The sequence below is a fragment of the Lepisma saccharinum genome, chromosome 25 (assembly GCF_977018435.1).
Source record: "Lepisma saccharinum chromosome 25, izLepSacc3.1, whole genome shotgun sequence".
Classification (NCBI taxonomy): Eukaryota; Metazoa; Arthropoda; class Insecta; order Zygentoma; family Lepismatidae; genus Lepisma; species Lepisma saccharinum.
In genome coordinates, this window is record NC_139253.1 from 28,336,444 (window position 1) to 28,348,586 (window position 12,143).

Genomic DNA, 12,143 nt, shown 5'->3' on the forward strand with positions numbered 1-12,143 from the left:
TTTTATAATGTGCAAGTATTACTAACGCCTAAATAAGGCAAATAGTTATATAGGAATTAAATTTCACATTGGTTCACATTCTTGCAGAATTGTGCTGCTTAAACAATTCTGAGATCAACAGAGCTCAATAGATGCATGTTTGGATTTAGTGAGGAAAAGGTAACTTTCGTGTTTAAAGAAAACAGGACTTGTCTTTTGTTGTATCCTACGTCATCTTGTCGGCACTTCTGCACTGCAGACGAGTGCCTTCTACGCTCCTTCCCACTCGCAACTATCTAACCTGTCTCTCGTGCACGTTTTCGGATGCAAGGCTGTTAGCAGAAGGCCCTCGTCTGTGATTCAGAAGCGTCTGTGGTGAGCAGAAGGCACTCGTTTGTGGTTCAGAAGCGTCTGCAGTGAGAAGGCATTCGCTCTTGGTACAGAAGCGTCTGTAGTGAGTATTGAACAGAAGGCACTCGTCCGTGGTTCAAAAGCGTCTGTAGTGAGCAGAAGGCACTCGTCTGTGGTTCAGAAGCGTCTGCAGTGAGCAGGAGGTACTCGTTCGTGTTACAGAAGCGTCTGTAGTGAGCAGGAGACACTCGACCGTGGTACAGAAGCATCTGAAGTAAGCAGGAGCCACTCGTCTGTGGTTCAGAACCGTCTGCAGTGAGAAGGTATTCGCTCTTGGTACAGAAGCGTCTGTAGTGAATATTGAATAGAAGGCACTTGTTTGTGGTTCAGAAGTGTCTGCAGTGAGAAGAAGACACTCGTCCGTGCTACAGAAGCGTCTGCAGTGAGAAGAAGGTATTCGTCTGTGGTACTGAAGCGTCTGTAGTGAGAAGGAGGCACTCGTCCGTGGTACAGAAGCGTCTGTAGTGAGCAGGACGCACTCACCCGTGGTACAGAAGCGTCTGTAGTGAGCAGGACGCACTCGTCCGTGGTACAGAAGCATCTGAAGTAAGCAGCAGGCACTCGTCCAGGGTACAGAAGCACCTGTAGTGAGCAGAAGGCACTCGTCCGTGGTACAGAAACATCTGAAGTAAGCAGCAAGCACTCGTTCATGGTACAGAAGCATCTGAAGTAAGCAGAAGGCACTCGTCCGTGGTACAGAAGCGTTTGTAGTGAGAAGAAGGCACTCGTTCGTGGTACAGAATCGTCTGCAGTGAGAAGGTATTCGCTCTTGGTACAGAAGCATCTGTAGTGAGCAGAAGGCACTCGTCCGTGGTACAGAAGCGTCTGTAGTGAGCAGGACGCACTCACCCGTGGTACAGAAGCGTCTGTAGTGAGCAGAAGGCACTCGTCCGTGGTACAGAAACATCTGAAGTAAGCAGCAAGCACTCGTTCATGGTACAGAAGCATCTGTAGTGAGCAGAAAGCACTTGTCCGTGGTACAGAAGCTTCTGTAGTGAGCAGAAGGCACTCGTCCGTGGTACAGAAGCATCTGAAGTAAGCAGAAGGCACTCGCCCGTGGTACAGAAGCGTCTGTAGTGAGCAGAAGGCACTCGTCCGTGGTACAGAAGCATCTGTAGTGAGAAGGAGGCACTCGTCCGTGGTACAGATGCATCTGAAGTAAGCAGCAGGCACTCGTCCGTGGTACAGAAGCATCTGAAGTAAGCAGCAGGCACTCGTCCAGGGTACAGAAGCACCTGTAGTGAGCAGAAGGCACTCGTCCGTGGTACAGAAACATCTGAAGTAAGCAGCAAGCACTCGTTCATGGTACAGAAGCATCTGAAGTAAGCAGAAGGCACTCGTCCGTGGTACAGAAGCGTTTGTAGTGAGAAGAAGGCACTCGTTCGTGGTACAGAATCGTCTGCAGTGAGAAGGTATTCGCTCTTGGTACAGAAGCATCTGTAGTGAGCAGAAGGCACTCGTCCGTGGTACAGAAGCGTCTGTAGTGAGCAGGACGCACTCACCCGTGGTACAGAAGCGTCTGTAGTGAGCAGAAGGCACTCGTCCGTGGTACAGAAACATCTGAAGTAAGCAGCAAGCACTCGTTCATGGTACAGAAGCATCTGTAGTGAGCAGAAAGCACTTGTCCGTGGTACAGAAGCTTCTGTAGTGAGCAGAAGGCACTCGTCCGTGGTACAGAAACATCTGAAGTAAGCAGCAAGCACTCATTGATGGTACAGAAGCATCTGTAGTGAGCAGAAGGCACTCTTCCGTGCTACAGAAGCATCTGAAGTAAGCAGAAGGCACTCGCCCGTGGTACAGAAGCGTCTGTAGTGAGCAGAAGGCACTCGTCCGTGGTACAGAAGCATTTGTAGTGAGAAGGAGGCACTCGTCCGTGGTACAGATGCATCTGAAGTAAGCAGCAGGCACTCGCAAATGGTACAGATGCATCTGTAATGAGCATAAAGCTCCGTGGTGTAGAAGCGTGGCGTTTGTTCTTGGTGAAGAAGCGTTAGGAATGGAAGTAGGTAATGCAGAAGACGTCAACAAGGCTACTAGCTACAGAATATACGTCCTAGTTTTATTTTCATAGGATACAAATATTAATACGGCTTCTTCCGTATCAGCTCTATATAAATCACATGGCCATACACGTCTTAGAATTAGCCGGACCCTGTGGCCGAGTGGTTAGCACATCGCGCTGTGACGCCAAGGGTCCCAGGTTCGAATCCCGCTTGGATTTGGTTGTTTGTGAATGTCCAGTCATCAATTTAATCATTTCATCACTCATCCCCATCTTCGCAAATTCGCAAAACGCGAAGTAAAATAAACTCAATCAATCAATCAATCAAAACGTCATAGAATTAGATAAAGTAACATCCAAATAGTGCAGGAAATGTAAGCGAACCAATAGACCAATTCTCCTGCTCTAGAGTAAGATTTTCTCTTGTATTTCGCTGTTCATTCACGCAATCGCCTGTCCAATTGTCGGATCCAAGCTCGCCTTCAATCTATCAGAGCTATTACATTAGAAATCAAATCACTCTGTCAGCATAGAAACCGTATGAGTGAAACTATAATTTACACGAACGTATCCGTATCGACTTCAGAAACGTCAATGAAAGGTTGACTTCTGAGAACAGGCTGAGAGATTAATAAACTGATTTCTGCAATTCCACGGATCTAGAAAGGAATTCTAACTTAGCTGCCGCATTGGCGACATGCTGCGCAGAATGCTGAAAAAATTGCGAATGAAAATTAGACTAGGCTACAGCAAATGAGAAGCTTAGAGTTGGCGGTTTGCGTCTTTCACTACTCCCACGGACTGCCAGCCAGCTTCGTGAATCTCTCTCGTATTATTTAGTTGTATTCTGGGTAGTCCGGCGACTCGCGTTACGAAATTCAATTTGCTCCCGGGGCTATTATCCAGAAATTCCTGGTCCCTCAGGCCTGACTTTAACCTTCCATGTCGGCATCGGATTATACATATGATTTAACAGAAGCCGGCGTTCGAGCAAGCCTAGATTGCTTTAAGCTTTAAACAGTTATAAACCTGCCGATTCCACCGGTGAGAAGCTGCTCCAGGGCCGGTGAATATCTCAAGTAAGGATTTGCATCTGGGTACATTAAAGGTTGAAGTTCTCAGCACACTTGTTGACCTTATCTTGCATGTTGATTGCAGACAATTATTTATTTATTTATTTACTTACATTTTCAGATACAGTGCTAAAATACCATTTCATACTGAAACTGTGCAACAAGAAAACAAGTGCAGTACATGCATAAAAGTATTCATTGCATTCGAAACATGTTAATTTAGTTTACGAAATTTAGCTTTTTTCATAAAGAATTTTATCAACAAATAGCAACTAGATATGTCTGTAACGTTCGCCATTTTATGTGAGTACAGCGCTACTAGTGGCGGAAGCAGTAAGCTAGATAAGTTCCGCCCTTTTATATTTAAGTAACATTTAAACATTCAAAGAAATTTGTAATACGAAAATGTTATTTGGGAATTTTCATATTTATGATGACGTCATAACGACAGTTAAAATATCCTAATGTATTCACCTGTATGTAATTCACTAATGGAAGCATGTTTGCAATAATTTTCTCGTTGTACAGGAGATTGTTAAATTAAATGAATGTTAATAGAATTTCAATAATTCGTCACGTTTATCTGTTGTATGTTCGAATATTTTTAATGCGTTATTTGAAAAGATATAAACAGCGAATATAAAAACAGAGGTATAGAGGATTCAATCCTTTTCATCGGTTCCAAAACTACATAACGTTTCAGTCTCACTTCTATATTAATAAGTACTTGGCTTAAGGCGGTTCCTGAGTGGGGATAAGTCCATATAGGTACTCAACGAAGAAGTATTTCTCTCCATCTCAACACCTGGTAGAGTCCGAACGGTACAGCCAACGGCAAAAGAAATAGTAGGCAAATTGCCCACCACCATTTTCATTCAGTCTGTTTTCCACAATGTGATGATCATGAATTGAAGTTAAAACGTCAATAAGCAAAGGATAACATCTGCTTTGCATAAACAGAAATTCAATCCTTAAAACAACGCAGGATGTAGACTAAAAAAGTAATGAAATTAACGATGGACAATTTGCCTACCATTATCTTTGCCGTTGACTGCATAGTCACCGGCAATAAAAAATGTGAGAGATTCCGAAATACAGTAAAACCTGGTTAATCCGGACTAATGGGGGGATAAGTTGACCGGTTTAACGAAAATACGGATTAACTGAAATAACCTAAAAGAACAGTAGAAAGTGCATTAAAACTCTGTTTATAGCAGCAATCACGTTTATTATGGTGTATTTAAAGGGCATAGGCCTAAATACACTATACAGTACAGTACAAACTCTGCGGGAAACATAATTTCATCAGTGGTTGACTGCATTTTCTTTGGGAAGTTTTCTTGTTGACTTCTAGCCACATTTACAACCGTTCATTGTTTTTTTGTCCGGATTAAGCCAAGTCCGGCTTACCGGGGTCCGTATTAACGAGGTTTTACTGTACTCGCTTCCCTGCAATGGGTTATGTGTGTTGCCTGACTCTACGGCAATGAGCCAACTTCAATAGCACCGTCTGGTTCGCTGCACTCGCGTGTCTAGTTGATATCTTACACAGTGCAACACCAACTCGTCTGCTTCGTTGTTTTTTGGTCAAGTAGTGGATTTGGTTTTTGCACCGTTTACACTACGTTCAGAAGCGGTGTGCAGTGTGGTAATTATATGATCACGTGGTTCGAGCGAACTGATCAAATAATTGTCAATTGAAGTAAACAATACGCTATGTAAAGTTGTTTATATTATTTTTAATAAGAATGGTTATTTAGTTTCTTACTTGGATAGAGTGAGTGTTTGGATGTAGGAGTTGATTTAGAAATCATTTGTCATTTGAAAGTATTTAGTAACTTTAGCTTTAACTGTGTCTCAGAACAGACCGAGCTCCACCACAGACTTCAGCAATGCAGACCACGCAGTCTTATTCAAATTGCCCCAGCCCACAGGCACCTGTGCAAAGACATTCCCACCCTCCCGTCTTCAACTGTTCTAATCCTGTTTTCCCAACTTAACTATGGATTAACGAGCAGTAACCCGGTTCATCTAAGAAGTTGACAGCAGTTAAGATCTTCCCCGAGGTACCATCACACGTCACTCTGGCCTTATCTCCAGAGAAACATTACGTCATATTTACATCTGATGACGCCAGTAAAAGCAGAAAAAGCGATAAAAGAGAGTGGTAAAGAGGAGTGATGACGTAATGGTTATGAAATAAGCTGGGTCTCAATTATGGCTCTTAGGGATGTTGCCCGAAATGCTAATAAATATTTAATGACGGGCGTGGAGTCATTGGCACCTTGCAGAAAGCAGCGTTACTGTTTATGGTGCGAAATGTTGTTACCAGGCTATGACTAATACGCCCGTAGCAAATTATAACTTTCTGACAGTTCATTCTCCAGGTGTGAGTAGTAGATATTGTTCTCACTAAAAGGGCTAATATTTTTGCAACCGAAGTCTGATTGCTTTCACTTCAACTACTCCAAAGTTATTCTTCTTGTTTATACACTTTATTAAGAAAAATAGGTAGGCTCTATACCCTGTCCCAGCTACCTGTAGAGTAGGGCAGCGCATATCGGCATAGAAGGAGGAGGAAAATGTAATGGTGAAAGCGCAGTGTTGCCAACCATAGGGTCCTGACCGTACATATACGGACGTACGGTCCAGACCTTAGTCCGTACGCTAAATGCACGGCTTGTCAAAATTTGCTCTTGCAGTTTTATCCAACATTTCCCTAAGAAATTCTTAAACCAATCGTACGGAACTGGAGACAAAAATACGGCCCGTTTGCCATGTGCGTTCGGTATTATCCTTTTCAAAAGTTTGCAACGCCCATTACACAATCCCATTTCTCTCACAGTTCATTGGTGGAGCCGTCTCGCGTCACTACTTGCGCAGAGACTTGTTCTCGTTCGCCTGGTCTACAGTTAGCTGGTTCGGAGTTTAACATACAATGGATGATGTTCAACTATACTGACAAACAAATGCTGTATTGTTCAAACACTTTCGAAAATCCACTGAGTACAAATTGCATATGTTTTAAAGTCAACTATATGAAAATTGAATTTAGTCTCTACTTTATATACAGTTTAAAGTTGGTTTGATTAATTATTTGGTGTTTTAAGTCAACTTTATGCACAGTAAGGCTAATCGGGACTGGACATATAGTTTAAAGTTGGATCCAAACTACTGTGAAATGTGCTTCAATCAGGAATCGAACCTGGGATCCCTTGATTACAAGGCGACGGTGTTGCCACTGCTTCATCGGCGTGCGTACGTATAACAAAGGCCACAGGTTGCTGAATTTTCCAAGAGGTTAAGGAACTAATTTATTGATTTGTTTTATTTTACTAGAGGAAAAGGTCTAAATATGGGCGCCCCTTTTTATGTTGTCATTTTCGGAGGAAAAAATTAATATATCAAGCACCTGCCTTTAAAATGCATATCTATGAAATATATACTTAAATGTAATAGCACGCTAAAGTATAGAAGGTCTCCATTTTTTTTTTAAAAAAAAGCAGTTCCCAAAAAATGGTAAAATGATGTATTTCAAAATTGTGGTCTAAATAGGGGCTACTAGTGGCAATATCACAAAAAGTTATTAAATTTTTTTAAAAAATAGTCATTTATCGCTAAAACATTATAAAATTCATATTTATGATTTATGAATAATCTGTTGTTTTGAAAATCACGCGGAATTGGAAAAATGAAAATTAAGAAAAACATCCAAATATTTGTTGAAAATGTGATCTCAACATTAGACCTCATGTCATAGCCCATATTTAGACCATCACGCTTTTTTTTCTTCTTCAATTTATTTTCGCTCTCTGTAGTACATATTTCACGAACAAATCATGACATTATAAAAGCACACATTTGTTTCATGTACCGCTAATATCATTATTTAAACCTTCGCTCATATTTAGATCTTCTCCTCTACGTTTTTTGTGCCACTTTTGGCTAATTTGCAAAGATATATCCATGCCCAGGCCGGGATTTGAACCCGGAACCTCTGGCGTCGTTGCGCGATGTGCTAATCATTCCGCCAAGGGGGCCGGCGTTAAGGAACAGTGAAGTTGAAATATGTATATCATGCTACAGCGAACATTGTACTAGGAAAACCACAGACGAGATAAAGTGCGTATTCACTACTTTCATATGAAGCTTCCGCGTAACCTAAAATTATCGTTCTTGGCATTGATGGGAGCGGGAGCAACTGAGGAGTTACTTGAAAGCACAGTGCCTGTCCAAAGCCATGAAACAACATGTCTAATTGACTGAAGTAGGTTATTTTACGTCGCATTTCTTCCGATGTCTGGATTTTTGCGCAATTTCGGTATCCATGGATACAGTTGAAACAATTTATTTGTTGCACGTTTTCATGGAAACCTATATTTAAACAAACCTTACAAATTTTCGCAACTTGTTTGCACAAATATGTCTTTGCTGAAACAGAAATCATGAATCAGCAAAGGAATATGTCAATAAAGTTAATATTTACAATAATAATAGGCGCTTAAGAAGAGTGATTATTTTTTAATATTTTAATTAGGTAAGTACGTAGTAAACTTATTATTATGAACCTGACACGAAATTACTACCGGTATTCATTTACTTAAGAATGTTATTATTATTGTAGAATTGTTTAAGTAAATTTCCTACCCTCCGCAGATAAACTAGTCAATTGATTCATTTCGTTTATTTTATTCCGCTTTTCCGACACCTTTGGTTAATTGTGAAGATGAGGATGAAGGGTGATAAGGTGAAATGAATGAACAGACAATCACAAACACATATGGGCGACACAACACAATTCTTACGGAAGATTATACTGGATGCAAGTCCAGTCGCCAGAATCTCGTTAGTCTGCAACAATGCAGTCCAGAGGAAGTGACGACATTTGGGTGTCTTTGGAAAGTGGTCACCTATTGTACCCTGGCATAAGAAGAAAATACACAAGAACGCCCATAAAATGTCGATTTTAGCGGGGGAGGACTATAATTCTGCCTGCCTAGGACATCAAAATAGCTACGGGGCTGATTATACTCCGTGTAACAAAAGTCCGGGAACACTTTAAAAAAATTATTGTAGCCAAACGAGTAGCATTACAAAGTGACAAATTACATCATTTCAAAGAGTAGGCTATAGTTGTAATTTTTTCCTCATTGCAGGTGTTACGTGTAGTTCATATATCGTCGCTAGGTGGTGTCATAATCAAGATGGCGCTTTCTGGAGCCGAGAAGGCTTTCTGCGTGCTAGAATTTGACAAAACAAAGCGTGCAACGGATGTCCAACGAAAATTTAGGATGAAGTACGGGAAAGCAGCACCAACCAGGAAGGCAATCTACAATTGGCATGTAGAGTTTGTTGAAACTGGGTGTTTGTGTGTCAAGAAGAGAAGTGGTCGGCCAGGTGTGAGTGAAAATGACATTGAGCAAGTGATAGAAGCTTTCACAGGGAGTCCGAGAAAATCTATACGCAGAGCTTCACGTGAGCTGGAAATGTCAAAAATGACTGTGTGACGTGTCTTGCGTAAAAAAATGAAACATTAAACCGTACAGATAGTGCAAAAGTTATATCCTAAAGACAAAGACCAGCTCCAGAAAGCGCCATCTTGATTATGACACCACCTAGCGACGATATATGGAACTACACAACACCTGCAAGGAGGAAAAACTTACAATTTTACTGTTTGAAATGATCTATTTTGTCACTTTGTAATGCTACTCGTTTGGTTACAATAATTTTTTTAAAGTGTTACCGGACTTTTGTTACACGCTGTATATGTAACATGACGGCTACTGAGCTATGGGTTAAGGGTTCGAATGCATGGCAAGTCATAAAAGTGTCATTGTGTTTGTGTCGTAATCGATTTCATCATTCATCCTAGTCCTTTCAGATACTCCAAGAGTAGAAAGGAAAGGTTAAATAATCAAAGTAGAAGTAAAAATGTAGAAACATAAAAAAGAGTAACAAATTTTTACCAATGAGTTCAGGAGCACTTAGTTTGATTATCAGGAATATGTAAGCATGCATAATATCAAAATTTCATCACTGTATTATATTGAAGAAAATAACCATGATGTTAGGCGCCCACCATCTAAAAAGGAAAAACAGTGAGATGGAAATTGGCAAAGGAATACAACTGGAGTGTGAAAGAAAAAAAAATCGAAACTTCATTGTTTCGGAATTTTCACTCGTTTCTGGAACCAATACAGTTATGTCGCCTGGAGTGGATGGTGGGTTATTCTTGCACTGCACATTTTTGTAGATACTTCAAAAACCGAACGAAAACTCTTGGGCAGCGATTCTTACACTCATCCCAACACTCTCATTCAACTTTTCGACGCACCAAACCCTTCCTTATGTTCATTTTGGTACTAAGAGAAATGCAATATTTAAACACACGAGAGAAACAGGAGATTACATAGAGTGGGATGAGGCTAAGCAGATAGGAAGGGAGAAGAAAATACTAGTGAGAAAATGGAAGGAGCCCAAGGAAATAGATAAGAAAGGTGAAGAAGACACATTGAACTGGAATGTGGGACTGAAGATAAACAAAGAATGGAAGAAGGTGTTAGAAAGAGTGGAAAAGATAAGAGAGAAAGAGGAGAGAAGAAGGAAGAAAAATGAAGGAAAAAGAGAATGAGATAAAGAGTACAACCACATTCCATATGGAAGAAAATGTTTAGCCTTTCAGGTGAAAGTACAGTTGACAAGGGAAAGCCACCTGCTACAATGTTCCAGAACAACTTTCTAAAAGTCTGGAGGGAGTAATTTTTGTGTATATATATGGTCCTGTTTTGTACCTTGTTACATTTGTACTTGGTGCAGAGTCTGAAGAAGCCCTTGCTAGAAGGTTAAAACGTTACGTTTACTTTATGTTTTATAATAAAATAAATTTCTGCCTTGGTCAGCATATTGAGTTTTTCATATCATGGAAACAAGGCTTAGTGGTGTTATACGTTTACCATTACACCACCACAAAAACATCCTTATGCTGCCTACAGTAACCATCCTGGACCCATCCCCCACCCCACCGGGCACGATTATAAGTTATTTTTCAAAAGTTAATATTAACACACATAGCTTAACGATGACGTCATACATCAAACTGTAAAATGAGCCGCCATTTATCAATGATTCCAATGTTTACCTCACCCTCTGATCATGACGCATTAGTCCAAATTCTGCTGCACAAGTTCCAACAGAATTGTAGCCAACACAATAGTGCTTCTCGTAAGTCCTTTAATCTTGTTTACATATGGTTAATGTCCACTGTGTCCACATTAGCCCCCTGTTTTTTTTTAAAGTCATGTTTTTTCACCGTGAATGTAGTAGAAAAGGTTACATGACGCATAATAATTATTCGAATAATGCATTCGGCCTAATTCTACATGCTGCTTGTCGCCATTCGGGACACAGGGGCTAAATTTATTTTGTAATAACACTAAATGACAAAGTACTCGTTACACAGTTAACGGTGAATGTTGGGGGTAACACAAGCTCGCTTAAAATTCTCGATGTGTAAATCTGGCTGAAAATTGCTCGTTCAGTTATAATGCATGAAAGAGGATGTGAATTAACGTTAATTGACGAACATTCACTACGTTGTCTCTCTCTAATTGCAATATTTAGCATATGTTTTGGGGGGTTAATGTAACTGGAAATTTGTGACTACGGAGATAAATTTTAAGTTCATATTTTCTAGGTCAGTGGACTAAATTTGTACCTCTTTTTTCCCCTTTCGCCTTGAATATGGTGTATTTTATCATCATTCCTTTGTATTGTATATATGTTTTTTTTTTTATTTTTCTCTTCTAACGTTGCTTATCTGTCCCCATTCAGGATAATCGTGATGATAAGATTGAATGATGAAGTTGATGAAGAACTTTCTTTGACGAGATCGTGAATCACCCACAGGACCGACGTTTGTTGTAAAATAATAATAACTATATTATTGAAATGAATGTGTATTTGTAAGAAACATGTCTTAGAACTTAAAATTTGTGTTTTAAATCCGTTTCTTGTACAGACGAGCTGATCGGAACTGAACCTACAGTTTAAAGGTTGTTACGAATCACTATGTATCACAGACGGGTATCGAACCCGAGTCCGCTTGATTGTAAGGCGACGACGTTACCACTGCGGCATCGGGAAGGCCCAACTAGAAACTTGTGTCGCAACTTATAGTTTGTTAACGTTACAAAGTTTACGTACTTATTTTATAATGTGCAAGTATTACTAATGCCTGGATAAGGCAAATAGTTATATAGGCATTAAATTTCACATTGGTTCTTATACACATTCTTGCAGAATTGTGCTGCATAAATAATTTTGAGATCAACAGAGCTCAATAGATGCATGTTTGGATTTAGTGAGGAAAGAAAACCAGGAATTGTCTTTTGTTGTATCCTTCGTCATCTTGTCGGCACTTCTGCACTGCAGACGAGTGCCTTCTACGCTCCTTCCCACTCGCAACTACGAGTATCTAACCTGTCTCTCATGCATGTTTCTGGATGCAAGGCTGTTAGCAGAAATTACTCATCTGTGATTCAGAAGCGTCTGTGGTGAGCAGAAGGCACTCACTCGTCTGTGGTTCAGAAGCGTCTGCAGTGAGAAGACATTCGCTCTTGGTACAGAAGCGTCTGTAGTGAGTAGTGAACAGAAGGCACTCGTCCGTGGTACAGAAG